Here is a 16,710-nt window from a genome sequence, read left to right on the forward strand (position 1 = left end):
ATTTCCACAAAGTCTCATTTAAGATAATATGTATTCTTGTTAACAATAGGTATTTTCAGTAAAAGTATTTACACATATAATAACAGTATTGAAAGCAAAATACAGTTTACATGAAATACAATGCATTGCCTGCTTCAGCTGCTTTATCCATGTGTAAATGTCCATCTTATCCATCATTGCCTACTCTCTCGGAATGTCCGGGAGACTCCTGAAATTCTGGGAGTCCTCCCGGACTCTGGAGAGAGCAGGACAACCTCCCGGACCTGCCGAATTTGATGGTGAAGTAGGTGGAGGCGGGGCTTAGTGTTTGCAATTCATGCGTTATAGTGGCTCCGACCCCTATTGTAATAGGCTAACGCGGTGATATCCATATAGGGTATGGTGCCAAAATGATGCAATTCACCGGGCCCTGTCCCCACATGCCCACCTTCCCTTGGATCTCCCAAAGGCCAATAGAAAAAAGTTGGCAAGTATGCTCTTATCTATGTTACTATATTAACATGATAGTATTTTATGTGTATATGTATGTATATTAGATTTCAGTGTGTGTGTGTGTGTAGGTGTCTGTATGTATATGATAATTGCAAGTCGGAGTGTGCAAGATGGAGGATTCATCAGACCACCTGGTAGATAAAGAAATGACATTACAATCCAAAATGGAGTCCAGACCACGTGACTCTGACTCTAGAACAAAGCATAAGGCTAGGTACACACTGAATAATTTTCCGGCTGACGTGCTATTCCTAACGATTGAACCTACGACTGAAAGTCCGATCAGTCTGACGATTCATGTATACACACTGACATGACTTACCTTTAGATCTGTGCTCTTCATATGGTCCTTCATCTGGTCCTTTAGTCTTCAGAGAATCACAGCACAATATTCATTCATTCATTATTTTCTCATTGTCACACTGATTAAAACTGCCTTGTTATAGCTATCCTGAAACAATAAGAAAGGTGCGCCAAAAGTTAGAAAGAATCTTCAGAAATATGACGGAAATCGTGTCGTTCTATATATTAAAAAGATTTTATTATTTCACCGATAAAATAATGAATTATTCATTCTACAGCGCACAATACATTTATTCACCGGACATTCATTGCTAGCATCAGCTGAAAAGAGCCCGACTCTGTAAACTCTATGTAGATCGTGAGCATGAATACATACGCACTACATGATTGGTCGGAAACTATTAAACGGTACGACCAACCAAATGAAACGATGATCGGCACTTTGGGACAACTTTAGATCATCGTGTCACTATACACACTCACACGATATCTGACCAACGGTGGGATGTTGGCTGATTAGAGGTTTTTCATGCAATCATAGGGTCAGTGTGTACCTAGCCTTACTCACATGAGGCTCACACAGAACTCATTTTATACAGCACTTAATACAAACATCTATTTTCTTTCCACTAAATCTATCCACTAGACTGCATGTAACAAACAGTATGTGCACTTAATCTATGCAATCTGCACATTTTCTTCCCTAGCCCATACACATTACTACCATTTAAACCAACAGTCTATGTAAAACTGCAAAACTTTCCCAAAACAACCATTTTAATCTAACCAACACACTATCAAAACGTTACACTGAACAATTTGACCTCTTCCTGCAAAACCTTCCCAATACAACCAATCTAACAGACTATGCATTATAATTTCCATGCAACACAATCCTATCACTTACTATGCATTGACACTAAACTGCATTTAAACTACTCTTGCCTCAGTTGTGCACGCTTTCACTTAGAATGTGAGCTCTCTAATGAGCAGGGTCCTCCATATCCTTTGTTTTCATGTCTGCATTTATTTTGTCTACCTTGTATGTCCCTGTCTTATGTATGAACTGTTTTCCCTACTGTACGGTGCTGCGGGGCACTGTGGTGTCTGAAAAATCTACGATAATAATAATAATAATAATAATTAAACAATCTTTATCTATGCTTACATTACACAGTACTTGCAATCTTCATTAGCTTTTTCCACCAATTAAACCAGCCTTCAATAAATGTAAAAACATAATCTTTACACACTATGGGGCATATTCAATTGTCCGCGGGATTGCCGAAAATTCCGCGGTCCGCGCAGGATTACAGTTATTATGGTAATCCTGCGCGGAAAAAACGATAATACGGTAATTTACTTGCTGGGTTTCAGCTCGCAGCTCAGGGAGCTGTGAGCTGAAATCCAGCGAGAGATTACCGTATTAACGATATTAGTTGTTCCACGCTCGAACCCGCGGACAATTGAATACCCCCTATGTATTCACTATAATGTAACTGCATTCACAAAGAGAAATACTGTCCATATTAAACATCAACAATTACAGTTTTACCTACTTATATAACACAATCAATCTACACACAGACACATCATTGTCTTACTCAATCTAACTTTTCCAAGCCTTTTCCATTAAACTCAAACACCATTCTATCTGCATTCAAAGACACATATTTATGTCATCTTACCACCCAAACCATTTGCCTTACATTTTGCCTTACACTGCAACTTCTATATATATTCCATAAATACTTGCTTATTCATGGAGTCTCCAAAATACAAAATAGTTGTGTCTCTCTCTCTGTCCAGCAAGTGAAGAGACAGAAACATGTGTTTTTCCCAATTGACACCCAAAGGTGGGCAGAGTATCAGTGTCAGTATAAGTTACCATCGTACCTTAAGATATATTAATTAAGCAATGACCTAAGCAGCTCCAATTTCTACATAAGAAATCAGGTTTCTGAAGGGGAAGGTATGTACAGCTTTGCTGGACCCTATTATAGATCTGTGATATATTGTACACAGGCATACGCTATTTCCTCAGTTACACCAATGCACACCGCACTGCAGTGACATCACCACCAGTGACGCGATCATTCCTTCACAATTCCTTCATTCCTTCACAATGCTCAAGCTCCGTGCTAGTTTTTTTTAACCTCAACTTGTGTGCTGGTTGCCTCTGCCAGTGAATCAGGCCAAGGATGTCCATGTCACAGGAGTCAAATTATTTGGAGTTGATGACAGGTAATGACTGTCAATGACTTGGGCCCCTCCCATAGCTGCTGAAAGGGGTGTGGCCACACAAGGTTGGTGGCTCCTCACACTACACAGGCAGGCCAGGCCCTCAAGCAAGCCCGACCTCCGGTATTTTGTACCTACTCCGCCACCGCCTCTGCTTCCCTGATAACGATTGTGCATTTACAGGATCAATAATTTGTAAGAGTGTATATATTTTGGTCTTAAATTCAAAACTCTTGGGATATAGCTTCAGCATTAAACAGGTGGCACAGTAAAACAAATCTTGTAATTCTTGGTTGGATACCTGTACATCATCTTTCAGTGCTATAAATGATAAATGTATGATATCTGCAGTGTTTCCTGGGTGCCACACACCCCCCCAGTGATGGCAGGCATCACTAGGGAAACACTAGGCCTCGCAAGAGCCTTTTATGTGGACAGTCAATGAACTATGGCGTGAAAGAGCCCAGTGCTGGCTAGAGGAGGCACACGTAGGGCCAGACTCTGGTTTCTGGTTTGACTGCATCAGAGGAGGAGGAGCCTTATTGCAACCATGACCCGGGAGGGTGGTCCCAAGTCCCCTCTAAGATAAGGGGGTGAGGGGGTTGCACAATGGATGCAGTGACAATGTTTTCAGGGCCTGTTCTGTAGTATGACCAGCATAGTCAAACACAAGATCAGTAGTAATGCTTCCCACCGTTCTGTACAGATCGACATAAAACCTGAGATTAACGGCCTGTCTGTTGTCTGTTATCTTATTCTCATACTGAAATTACTAACTCTTGCTAAATCTTTCAACGATATGGGAAGAAGTTAAAAGGCATGGGAGCGAGATGACTATTGTGACTTGCACATTTGATAATATTTACCCATTTAATTTCCGATGCAATATATGTTTATATGTTGTAACACTTTTACGTGAACCCATCATGGAGTCTGTTGTCTCACTTGAAAAGACAGTAAAGTTTTCACAAGGTAACGTATGTGTTTTCATTGCAAGAAACACAGATTCTGCGCTTGAGTCAGCAATTTCCACAAGATCTAGCACATCACTTTCAAAGTCAAGATAATCCTTACAAAAAAAGAACATAACCTGCAAGATGTTTTATATCAGAACTAATTCTAATTGCCTTTATTTTGTGTTATGGTTACAAGTTTCAAGGTTAACACGATTTATACAGAGTAAGGTAGTGCTGGGTTTCTTGATGATGGTGTAGTTTGTGAAAATTGCTGCCCCTTGAAGTTGGCCGGTCTGTCACTGGGACACAGATGGAGACAAAGATAGTCTGCCTCTGATACTGCGCTACTGCCAGTCAGTTTCTGCCATTAATACACAGTTTAAATGTCAATAATCTATACAGTTGAGTAGTGCAAAATACAAAAACACTATTTAAGTATTTTGGAGCACAATCTAAGTATTATGCACCTTATTCGCTACACTAAATACTGGTGATTGGGGAGGCGGAAATGATAATATGTCTGTGTAGCCCAATCAACAGTACACAGTGCAGAGAATAGGATATAAAACTTGTCATTGTCATGTAAAGAGAGCTGTCTATGTGTGTCAGTTTGTCTTTTGAGATCCCCTTCCCTCCCTCCCTGGGTACCCCTGAACACAGACATGTTTCCTGGTTCTGTCTGTATGACTTGTGTAATTCTCAATACCTGGGGGTCAGAGACTGGATGCAGGTCTGCCAAGTAATACAAACAGGGTGGGGGGGCTCACGGGGCAATGGAGGCCCCCTTTGCACAGGGGCCTCCATTCCTTTAATCCGGCCCTGAATAGAGATTTTCATCCCCTATGTATTTAAATTGGTTGGAGTGCTAATTAAAATGGAAATTAAGCTCTATTTCTGGGGTGGGGGAAATCCAGAATTTCCATCTTGGTCATGTTTATTTTAAAGTTAGATAGGACTGCAAAACATTGGATCTCACTGAACAAATTTGGAAGTGAAGTCAAGGGATTTGTTATAGTAAGAAGGCTCTACGTAGAGAGCAACCTTGTGGTTTCCAAATGCCATCATTACACCAGAAATATTTGGCTTTAACCTAATTTTGATAGCTAAGGGTTCAATGGAAGGGGCAAAGATAAGGGAGGGTAGAGGGCATCTTTGCTGAGACCCATTGCTCACCGATAAAGGAGAGAAGTGTCACCCATTCTTTTGGCCATGGACAACACCAACCTGACCTGGAGGTTTTAAGAATGTAGGACCAAATTGAACCTGTAAGGAAGGATTTTCAATCAACTTTTAATAATGAGATAACTGCTACAAAGCGAAGGATTTTGCTCTTGCCTTGACAGCGTCAAAGGTTCCAACATCCAAAATCGAGTTAAATAGGAAGGTAAGGTTGGGGACCAGGACACCAGCAAATATCTTATAATATGAGGCCAAGAGGCCATCTGGACTCGGAGCAGAAGCTACTTTCATAGAGCTCCACCCTCTCCTCCTCTGACATGTCAGAGTTAAGCAGATCCACAGCCTCTGGAGGGAGATTACATGAGTGCAGGTAATCATCTATTGTTTGGCGGAGATGAATGGGGTGTTCCTAAATTGTTTAAATTACAGTACAAAATCTGGGTAATAAAGGGATTGAGAGATTGTTTGTGCGTTTGTTTTCTGCCTGAAATGCCTGGCAAAAAGCAAGTCCACATTACCTTTTTTCTCCTATGTATGTACCCATTTAAGGACCTAGTGGATTTTTTTGGCTAGAACCACACTAAGGTTACCCCATACAGACGAGAGCTCTTTAAAGTTGGGATCCCTGATGACAGCTAAGAAAATAGAGGATTTGTCCCTAGCCACAGCTATGCCAATGAGTTTGCCTTTAATTGTGGTCTAGAGAGCTTCCTAAACTGATACCAGGGAATTCATTGATTGCAAAGAATTCCTTAAGGGTATGCATCAGTTCCCAACAATTTGCAAGACTAAGCAGGAGTGTTTCATCCAGCCTCCAGGAGGGTTGTCTACTAGGTAAGTCTGCAATGTCTAGTTGGACACACCACAATGGTTCATCCAGGTGGATGGGTGGACGGTTCTGGTAATTTTAAACTATCTGGATCTGAGAGTATAAGGTATAGCATCTATAATTTGATATTCAACAGGAATCCAAGAGATAATGCTATGTGAGAAGGGAACAAACTTCTTTGCCAACCTCATTAACTGAGCTTGGAGTGGGGGCGAGCCATCCAGGATGGACAATCTTGCTAGTCTGGGATCCCGAATCGTGTTAAAGTCACCTCCTAAGAGCAGGTGACACTGGGCATGCTTCTCAATTACACTAAGCGCGCACCTTCTCACATCTCACAGGAGATAGGGACTTCTGTATTCCCTTCACTGGATAGATGACCCTTATCTCTCTCTTCAAATGGAGTTCCTATAGTCTGAAAATCAGACTCATGGAAATATAAAACAAATGGAGAAGTAATAGTGCAGATTGTCTACAATGTATATATAAAAGTCTACAGAGTTCCCGGACAAAGAGTATATTCTTCAACCTCGTGATGAAAACGAAGGGATACCACCGTAATTCTTGTGACTTTTTACACCATCTCCCCCAAAGGTATATGCTTACAAGATGTTAGCTTTAATAGAGCATCTCTAGTAATCCTTCCTGTATACCGCTTTCAAGTTCCTCCACAGAGTATAAACATGATATGCCAGAAAAGAAGAAATAAAAACCAATCTGGTGCATTATCATAAAACACCATTTAATAAAAACGTATTATCTCCAAATAGAGACCTGTACATATAAAACATGACATCAAGGATATCCCAAAATGGTAATGTGTATACTCATACCAGATAAATTCAGGATATTCGCATAAAAATTTCCTACACGATGTCAGTTCACCAATGTAACGAAATCCCACTTACACTTATCCTTCCAACGCGTTTCGACTCTAGGTCAGAGTCTTTTTCTTCTCCATTTGTTTTATATTTCCATGAGTCTGATTTTCAGACTATAGGAACTCCATTTGAAGAGAGAGATAAGGGTCATCTATCCAGTGAAGGGAATACAGAAGTCCCTATCTCCTGTGAGATGTGAGAAGGTGCGCGCTTAGTGTATGTTAACTGTATTTTATGTTTGTGTTTAGTTTGTGGAGAATAGTGGAGAATAGTGGATACTCCTCTACATACATCAGGCTGCACACTGAGTGGAGCGCCACATCAGATCAATTATTTTCTAGTGTTATGCTTCTCAATTAGTTTGAAAAGTTTCAATAGGTACAAAAAAATCACAATTACCCTGGTGCTAGTCTAAACATTGTTAATAAGGAACAGAACAATAGTAGCTGCTTGTATGGCAATATAATGTAAAATACAAAAGAAAAAGAGCTGCGCTTATAGTTCACCAAGTATAAAATGATTTACATTACCATATATGATATCAGAAAAACTTTTGCACACTGCAAAAAATCTAAAAATAATTTATACATTTATTCATTACTGGATTGACCTAAAACACATGTATATCTTAAAGTACAAATATTTAAACTTCACTCTAGCTCAAATAACATTACAAAGGTTAAGAGTATGGATGTTTAAACTGGACTCAAGTTCAAGTAACACTGCAATAGTTATTAGTACAAGTGTTTAAACCAGACTATAGTTCAAATAACATGGCAATAGTGGGTGTAGTCCCTTGCATCAAGTCCCAGGTGGTTAAAACATACCACAAAAGCAGAGCCGCTTATAAGGAATTATAACAGAGATGCGATGGAGCGCTCACGGTCCCTCCGATCTTCTGAAATGTTGAATTCAGTTGGTGAAGATTTCTCTTCAGTCTCACAATAGATGTAATGCTGCTGAAAAAATTCACCCAAGGAACAAAGTCACTGTAATTGATGCACCAATATAAGCAGGAATGCTTATTCCAAATCCAGGAATTTAACTTGCCAAAAAAAAAATCATGACTAAATTTAAGCAGAAGTAAAATCTTTTTTTTATAAGACTGCTTTAGTTGATTTTAGAGCGCTATATGTGAATGCCAGTACAAAGAAGAATGTATATAATCATCTGACCCCACAAGAATATAGAGCCCTAAAAAAATTGTATTCGGGTTGTAATTTAATAGTTAAACCTACAGACAAGGGTGGTGGTTTAGTTCTACAAGATGTTAAGAATTATTTAACAGTAACTCATCGACTATTGGATGATTTTTTTTAAATCAGATTTTACATCCAGATTTGATTACTTGATTTCAAGCAAAATTTAGATCTTTACTAGATCAGGCTCATCTGACGGGGTTTAATAGCCAGGGAAGAAAAATATTATTGATTTTTTCACTATCCTATTATCCCCACTTATTATCACCTCCCTAAAATGGACAAATCAATTGGGCCACTCACATCTAATTTCTCTCCCTTTATTGATTATTTTTACAACCTCATGCTGCTTCACTTAAGTCTTATATCTGTGACTCATCTCAGTTTATAAATTTGGCTAAAGATATAACATGTAATGCTGGGTAACATGTCTGAAATTCATCCAATTATCATGCAGATCACACAATAAACGAATGTTTGGTAAAATAGTGTGTACACTCCCATGATCATACTTTACCATATCATATCCTTAGATTTGGTTTTATAAACTTTCTAAAAATAGAACCATGTTGTGCAAATTCGGAAGGATGTACGTACTCATGACCGACAATCCAACAATTCTGAGGATATTTTCTCCAACAGCGACGCCTTTGTGGGCGTGCATATTTAAATCTATGATGTTGTCTCATGCATGCCCTGCTGTCTAAATGTACAATGTAAGCACAGGGAAATACAGTGATCTTTTCATAGCGATTTAAAATTAAACATTCGTTACAACTTCTATATGTCATCTATTTGTTCCTGCATGCAATTGTATACAACATGAATTGTTAACACATGTGCAAATACATATTCTCAATAAAGTCTCTTGTATTTACTGAAGTGGAATTGTCGAAGTCGTATAATTGGATGAATGAAAGTATATTGGTTAATATTGTTTTGCCGTGCGATTGCGATCAGTATGCCACGTAACACGTGGCATACCGCGATTGCACGGTAAAATACGCACGCACACACTCGTACTCTAACATTTAGTTATTTATATAATTCATATTCATATTGGTTCCGTTTTACAGTGATTTATGAGCAGATAGTATTTAGTTTATTATTAGTTTATATATTATGATTATATGTACACTTTAGTGTTATTTAACTGGAGTCTTGGCGGGAAAAGTCAGAGCACAACCCCTGTAGAGATGACCCCCACCTTTAGATATTTTGGTTTGAACTGGCCTATGACCTGCAGCACTCTAGACCTTCCTGATACCTGGACCAATAGAAGCAAGCCACACCATCTGCATTGTTTTCACTGTAACACTGAGTGTATATAATACAGCTCTAACTGATACCAAGTCAGTCATTCTCTGACCACAGTATTCTGGAGTGAAGTACTGTACGCTGGTGCCAGTGGGAGTGCAGCTAGTGCAAGCGAGCGCAGCTGTATGTATGTATCTTTTGGTATTTGCTGTACTGTGTTATAATTATGTATTGAACTGCTACATTTTACATCTGCTAAAATAAATTACTTTGTGCTTTGGAAACACAATACAATCGCTTGGGCAATGCTTATTTGAAAACGATATAATTACTTTAATACTATATATATCCATTTCTTAAATTCTGTATTACCTACCTGTATGTATAGTTATTTTGCCTGTTCTACCAGATTGATAGATAGATAGATAGATAGATAGATAGATAGATAGATAGATAGATAGATAGATAGATAGATAGATAGATGCACAGTATAGATTTTCACTCTTTTATGGCCAATATAAAACATGGACAAGTCCATAGGTTCAGTACACCTGTGTAGACTCTGCACCTGTACCAAAGCCAATGTCAACTGTGCTGGCCTTTATTTCAGGCTTATCAAGAAATGGAATTTTCTTTCCAACAACTTTTATTTTCAAACATAGAAAATATTTATTCATAAACTGTCATTCATAGTTCTCAAGAAAAAAATTATTGATACTTACAAGTATGTACTTCTCACAATGGCTGGTAGGGTTGTTTAGTGGTTAGCACTTTTGACTGACAGCACTGGGCATATCCTGACCATGACCTTATCTTTGTGGAGTTTGTATGTTCCTCCAGGTGCTCCGGTTTCCTCCCACACTCCAAAAAAAAAACATACCAGTAGGCTGTCTGCTATCAAATTTACCTTTGTCTCTCTCTGTCTGTGTCTGTGTATGTTAGATAGTTTAGACTGTAAGTTCCAATGGGGCAGGGAGTGCGTTCTCTGTACAGCGCTGCAGAATTAGTGCGCTATACAAATAGATGATGATGATTAATAAAGTTCTACATAATCAAAACTATACAGCATCCAGATGAAGTATTTTGTTACCTCAAAATAATCTAAATTTGTTTTGACATTATATAAATATATTATTAGAGATGCTCAGGCTTGGTTCCTCGAGAACCGAACACACCTGAACTTAGCAGATCCAAGTACCAAGCCGAGCCTTGCCGATACTTTTGCGCGCCCTCAGAATTGAAAACAAGGCAAAACATTGTTACGTCGTCGGATCTCGCGAGTTTTGGATTCTATAAGTACCATCCTCCATGGCGATCCAGTGCCATTTCACAGAGGGACACAGAAGGGGTAGCACAGTTCTTGGCAGTCTCTAGTGCAGTTAGGCAGCGTCATAGGTAGAATAGAAAGAGGAGCTGCACAGCAATATAAATGCCCATTTATGTATACAAAACAAAAAGACAGTTGTCAGTGCTTACCCTTAGCACTGCATATATGTGTGCATATATGTGTGTATCTAGCAAAATGAAAACATGAGGTATTAGTTCATATTTTGATCAAAACATTTAAGCCTGCATCCTGGCATCAAGGGCCCCTCATTATATGCAGGTCCAACACTGACCTATATGCTTCAAACACCATTAAAATGCAAATCAGATGTACTCACCTCTCAGGTATAGAGGTTTACATCTAGCAAGAGCTGGCTTTCAGCCACACCTGTTGCATCACTGGAACACAGCGAACTACTAATGTTTGACCCCTCCTTCTCTCCTTCCAAAACTTCATCTGAAATGACGATGGTATCTAAATGAAGAACTGTTTTGAAATGTAGTTCATTTTAACGATTCAACAAGACACAACGTTGTTTTTATATCACTCAGTGGAACTACTGCGATTGGGTCAACTTGGACACTGCTGGAAATCACCTTGTGCTGATGTCCCTCCAGGGTTTGTCCAGGTATATTGCCGTGATGGTCCATACCGACTGAAATATAGATGAGAAATATTCACATATAGGCACATGGCACACATTGCGTTTTAAATGATTTTTAATTATCTGCTTTAGGTTCCACTTTTATTGCCATAATACCTATGTCTGTACTTTCCTCTTTTATTTCCATATTGGCTATGACTTCTTCTATTTTTCTATGTTGATCATGTATTTTCTTTCTGTAAATAGATTGCATTGTTTTACTAACTAATTATTACTAACACTGTTTACTAACAAATTTTATCAAGTTTTAACTATAAGTTCTGATACTCACTTTTTTAATGTTCAGTTGTACTAGCTTCAACTTTCATTGCCCTTGTTCTTCAGATCTGACATTGCTTCTGTATCTAGAATTTGCTTATTTTTTCCCCAAGTTTTTCGCGTAGCATATTAATCAGCTTCTGCATTATTATTTATTTTCTGTAATTTATTTTTCTGTCATTTTTTGTTTGTGCCTCTGACTCATTGGTTCGGCTCTTTTCCGCTCTTCCAATGGCATCCCTTTTTCCCATTTTGCCTCCACACCTCCCTCACGATTATATTTTTCTTTTTCTTCAGCCATGTTGCCACGTACTGCTGGCGACAGTCTGGCTCTGTTTATCTAAATGATTCTCGTGTATATGTGGGCGATAACAATCTGTATGCTCTAGAGTGGAGCATAGTGGGTAAACCTTTATTTGCCATTAGTGTTTGTTTGCCATTGTAATTTCTGCTCAGCAGTGAGCGTTTTGAATACAGTTTTGTCACTTTCCGAACGGATTACACAATTTTTATACTTATTTTCAATGCAATTATAGCAACGTAAGTTACATGTGACTTGGTTTGGATCTAAAATTTGTATTGATGGAAATATTACAATGCATGAGTTATCGTTTTACAGAGATTTTCATCATGGCATCTTAGAAGAATGTAGAGCACATGAAGAATTTCATTGATGCCTATAAATCCCTTCCCTGCTTGAGGCAAAGCAAGTCAAAAGACTATTCAAGCAAGCAGAAGAGGTTGAGTGCTTATGAGGAGATAGTGAGGGTGAGCCTTCCTCATTATCCAGAGGCTAATGCAGATTGGGTCAGAGGGAAAACATGAGTACTGTGTTCAAGAAGCAACTCAGTAAGTTGGAGTCCTCAAAGATGTCTCTGTACCTAGATTGTGGTACTTTGACCTCTTGTGGTTCACGGCTGATCAGGAAATAGTCAGACCATCCAGCAACTCACTTGTCCCTACTGAAACCAAAGAGAACTGTCAAGTGGCATAGTAACTAAATACACAACCACAAATGTAAAAAATATTTATTTAAATATTTAAAAAAATGAGAACTTCAATTTCACGTAGTATATCAAAATACATACATTATAACATGTCATTCTGCCAGGACACAGCACCCTCATCTTTAAAATGTTGCAAATACTCCTCCCTGTTTACCATGGCCTTTTAACTGGCATTTCTCATTTGAGAAGGTTCCAGCGGTGTTAACTCTACCACTCTATCAACTTCTATAGTATGCTCCAAAGTAGAAGCTGTGCTGCACACACTGGGGCTTTTCTGCCTCAGATAGTTGTGTAGGACACAACATGTCATCACCACCTTGTCTATTTTGTCAAGGTGAAGAGTACTGGCGGTATCAAACATCTTAAATCTGTTACTCAATATACCAAAAGCATTCTTCACTACTCACCTTGCTCTTGATAATAGGTAATTGAATGTCTACTGTCAGGATGAGAGCATAAATCTAATATGATGAAATAGAATATTGAATGTCAGAGCCCAAATAAAACATGGATACATAAATGAACCTGATTTTCAACTCAGATAAATGTTTGACCAAATGTTTTTAAAAAGGAAGCAATTAGCCCAGTAGGAGGTAAGTTAAGCAAACCCTTTGTGAGGAGACCAGCTTAAGATATGCAGATCACAGACATCCATTGTTTTTGATCATAATAGGTATTGTAAACACAAACTAACCACTAGGTGTAAATTAGAGAGCCATATGCCTAGGTGAGAATCTTGGAGACCCCTGTAAAACCTGTAGGCTCTTTATGCAGGTATATAGAAATATGAACTTGAAAGGAAATGCCTTCATTTTTCATATTTTGGGAAATCCATGTGCCACTCTGTACTGAGGGGCAAAAACCACACAAGGGTTTTAAAACATAGATACCAACTATACAGGGAACAGCCATAGTCACATGTATTTCAGGATGAGATCACATATTGTTGTAATCCCATTATATTTGGTATTTAAATGTGCGGGAAGCTATGACCGGTTTATTGAAGGGGAAGTTATGTCTCTGGGATATATCTGAGAAAATCTAAGACAGGTCAAAAATTAGGAATAGTTTTGAACAAGCCTTAGGTGACACCCAAGGGACATTTCCGCCCCCACATTAGCATCCACACTGCCGCTGTGAATGCCGTCCCATTTGAGTTTGCTTAAAAACCTGGATTTTGAAGGGACAAGTTGTCAGCTTCTTGGGGATCAATCTAATTGAAGGACTGTCCATCTTTTCTGCCTTCCCCAGGCATACAGATTATTATATGTAAGTGATGCTCTGTACTTTCATCCCATTTGTTTTTATAACTGTTTGCAATTTTTTACTTGTATGTCAAATCTTTATCTAATTGTTTTTTATTCTCTGTAAGTATTCCACTTTTTGTATATTAAATCTAACAATTTAATAGTTCTGTCCTTATTGCTCTAAAATGAATTCATTGCCTGTTTAGAAGAGACAGCTTGCTTGTCTGGATTAAACCAGTGTGTGAAGGGTTAACTGTTTAGCTACCAGAGCACAGAGTGTGTGCAATTGGGTGATTAAGTCCAGGGCCTGATCAACCACTAGGCGCTGGGTCCCGGGGGGCGCGGCGCTGCGGGTATTTATTTATTTTCTTCATTCTTTTTTTTTTTTTTTTTTTTCTTCATTCTTTTTTTTTTCGGGGTGGGGGAGGGGGGGTCGACACGGGGGGGGGGGGTGTTTCCGCGGGGGGGGGGGGATGGAGGGCTCGACAATCAAAAGCATTGGTGGTCAGTGGTTAGCAACACACAGCCAATCACCAGGCTGCCTGTTGCTGTGCAGCAGACAGGAAGCAGGACGTCTTCACTTCCTATCTGCTGATCTGAGGAGAGGAGCGACGCTGGCACAACTACAGGTAAGTGAAGGGGGGAACTGCCCTGCATATCTATAGGGAGGGGGGGAACTGCCCTGCATATCTATAGGGAGGGGGGAAATGCCCTGCATATCTATAGGGAGGAGGGGGAACTGCCCTGCATATCTATAGGGAGGGGGGGAACTGCCCTGCATATCTATAGGGAGGGGGGGGGAACTGCCCTGCATATCTATAGGGAGGGGGGGAACTGCCCTGCATATCTATAGGGGGGGGGGGAACTGCCCTGCATATCTATAGGGAGGGGGGGGAACTGCCCTGCATATCTATAGGGAGGGGGGGAACTGCCCTGCATATCTATAGGGAGGGGGGGAACTGCCCTGCATATCTATAGGGAGGGGTAACTGCCCTGCATATCTATAGGGAGGGGGAGAACTGCCCTGCATATCTATAGGAAGGGGGGGGGAACTACCCTGCATATCTATAGGGAGGGGGGGGAACTACCCTGCATATCTATAGGGAGGGGGGGGGAACTACCCTGCATATCTATAGGGAGGGGGGGAACTACACTGCATATCTATAGGGAGGGGGGGAACTGCCCTGCATATCTATAGGGAGGGGGGGAACTGCCCTGCATATCTATAGGGAGGGGGAGAACTGCCCTGCATATCTATAGGAAGGGGGGGGAACTACCCTGCATATCTATAGGGAGGGGGGGAACTACCCTGCATATCTATAGGGAGGGGGGGAACTACACTGCATATCTATAGGGAGGGGGAGGGAACTACCCTGCATATCTATAGGGAGGGAGAGGGGGGACTGTCATGCATATGTATAGGTAGGGAGAGGGGGACTGTCATACAAATCTATAGGGTGGGAGGGGGGCTGCCATGAAAATCTATAGGGAGGGAGAGAGGTTGATATATGTGACTGGGGGAGTTTTGATGTGACGGGGGGGATAGCTACAGAGTGGAGGTAAGGAAAATAGCTGCAAGAGGGATGGATGCAGGGTGGGAGGTAAAGAAAATGGCTGCAGCAGGGGTTAAGGAAAATGGCTGTGGGGGGGGGGGTTGGGGTTAAGGAAAATGGCTGCAGGGGGTATTTAAAAAATAGAGCAGCTTTGGGGGGCAGAATCTCATGATTGTGTGGTGGTCACATGGGTGGTCTCAGCAATCACTAGAATACTAAATATTAGTGAGATGGGGCTGGTAGAGGTTTGTATTTGATTGACAACAAATATTCAGATATTGCTTATATATGCCTGTCCAATGGGGTACTTTTAGCTGGCCATAATGGAGTGTTTTGTTTTAACTAAAGGGCCTAATCATTCAGGGTTTGTTAACATTTTGCATTTTAATACATTTTTGCATTTTCAAAGCAGGACGCCAACTTTCCAGAAGCCAGCGAGAGGATAACAAAGTTGAAAGAGAGAAGAGGAAGAACAGGTAAGAGACTATGGCACAATCTGTCTAAATTTGAATGCTGGAGAATACACCTGAACATTCATATTCAGGAGTGTTCCTATACACCTATATATTCGGAGGAGGGGGCGCTGCGGCCGTATTAACCTAGGGCGGCCAGAACCCTTAATCAGGCCCTGATTAAGTCATAGGTTTGCTACGGGTCTTATACGCAGCTGGTGACAGTTGCTGAGAGGTGTGAAGCCTGAGTATGTGTTGGGAAAGGGACCAGCAAAATATGTAGCCTGAAAGAGAGGTTAGTTTGAGGTTTAGGCTGGAATCCTGTGTGTTCCCTTACAGTAAGCTTCCAAGTCACAAGTGTGCAGAGGGCGATTTGTGACTAATAAAGGGGTTCGGGAGCAGGTTTCTGACACAATAGAGGTGATATATTGTATGACTGTTGGAATATATGATAAGATATCTAATCAGGGAGTAGCTAGAGGGGCTTATCCCTGACATCCACCTTTCAAGCCTCAGTGCTATTTAGGGGTAAGGTTTTAAAATTTCAACTTGGAGTGCAAACTCTGCATTCTAATTAAGTTTGTCATGGACGGGCCCAATCATCTGACACTTTACCACTTTTTCCAATGCCCACTAATATAAAATCATATTTTGCATCCACTATAGCCACCAGGATAATACTGGATGATCCCTTGTAATTGTAGATATAGAAACCCCTGTTAGATAATTTACTATTCATCAACCATCAATGAGAACTGAAAAAGAAAGATTGTTGTAATGTTAAATTAATACCAGCATCTATTGTTATCATACTATTTACATTTGTGTTTTTATTACCCAACTATCTGTGTTCATTGAGAAGGGG

The sequence above is a fragment of the Mixophyes fleayi genome, chromosome 5 (assembly GCF_038048845.1).
Source record: "Mixophyes fleayi isolate aMixFle1 chromosome 5, aMixFle1.hap1, whole genome shotgun sequence".
NCBI lineage: Eukaryota > Metazoa > Chordata > Amphibia > Anura > Limnodynastidae > Mixophyes > Mixophyes fleayi.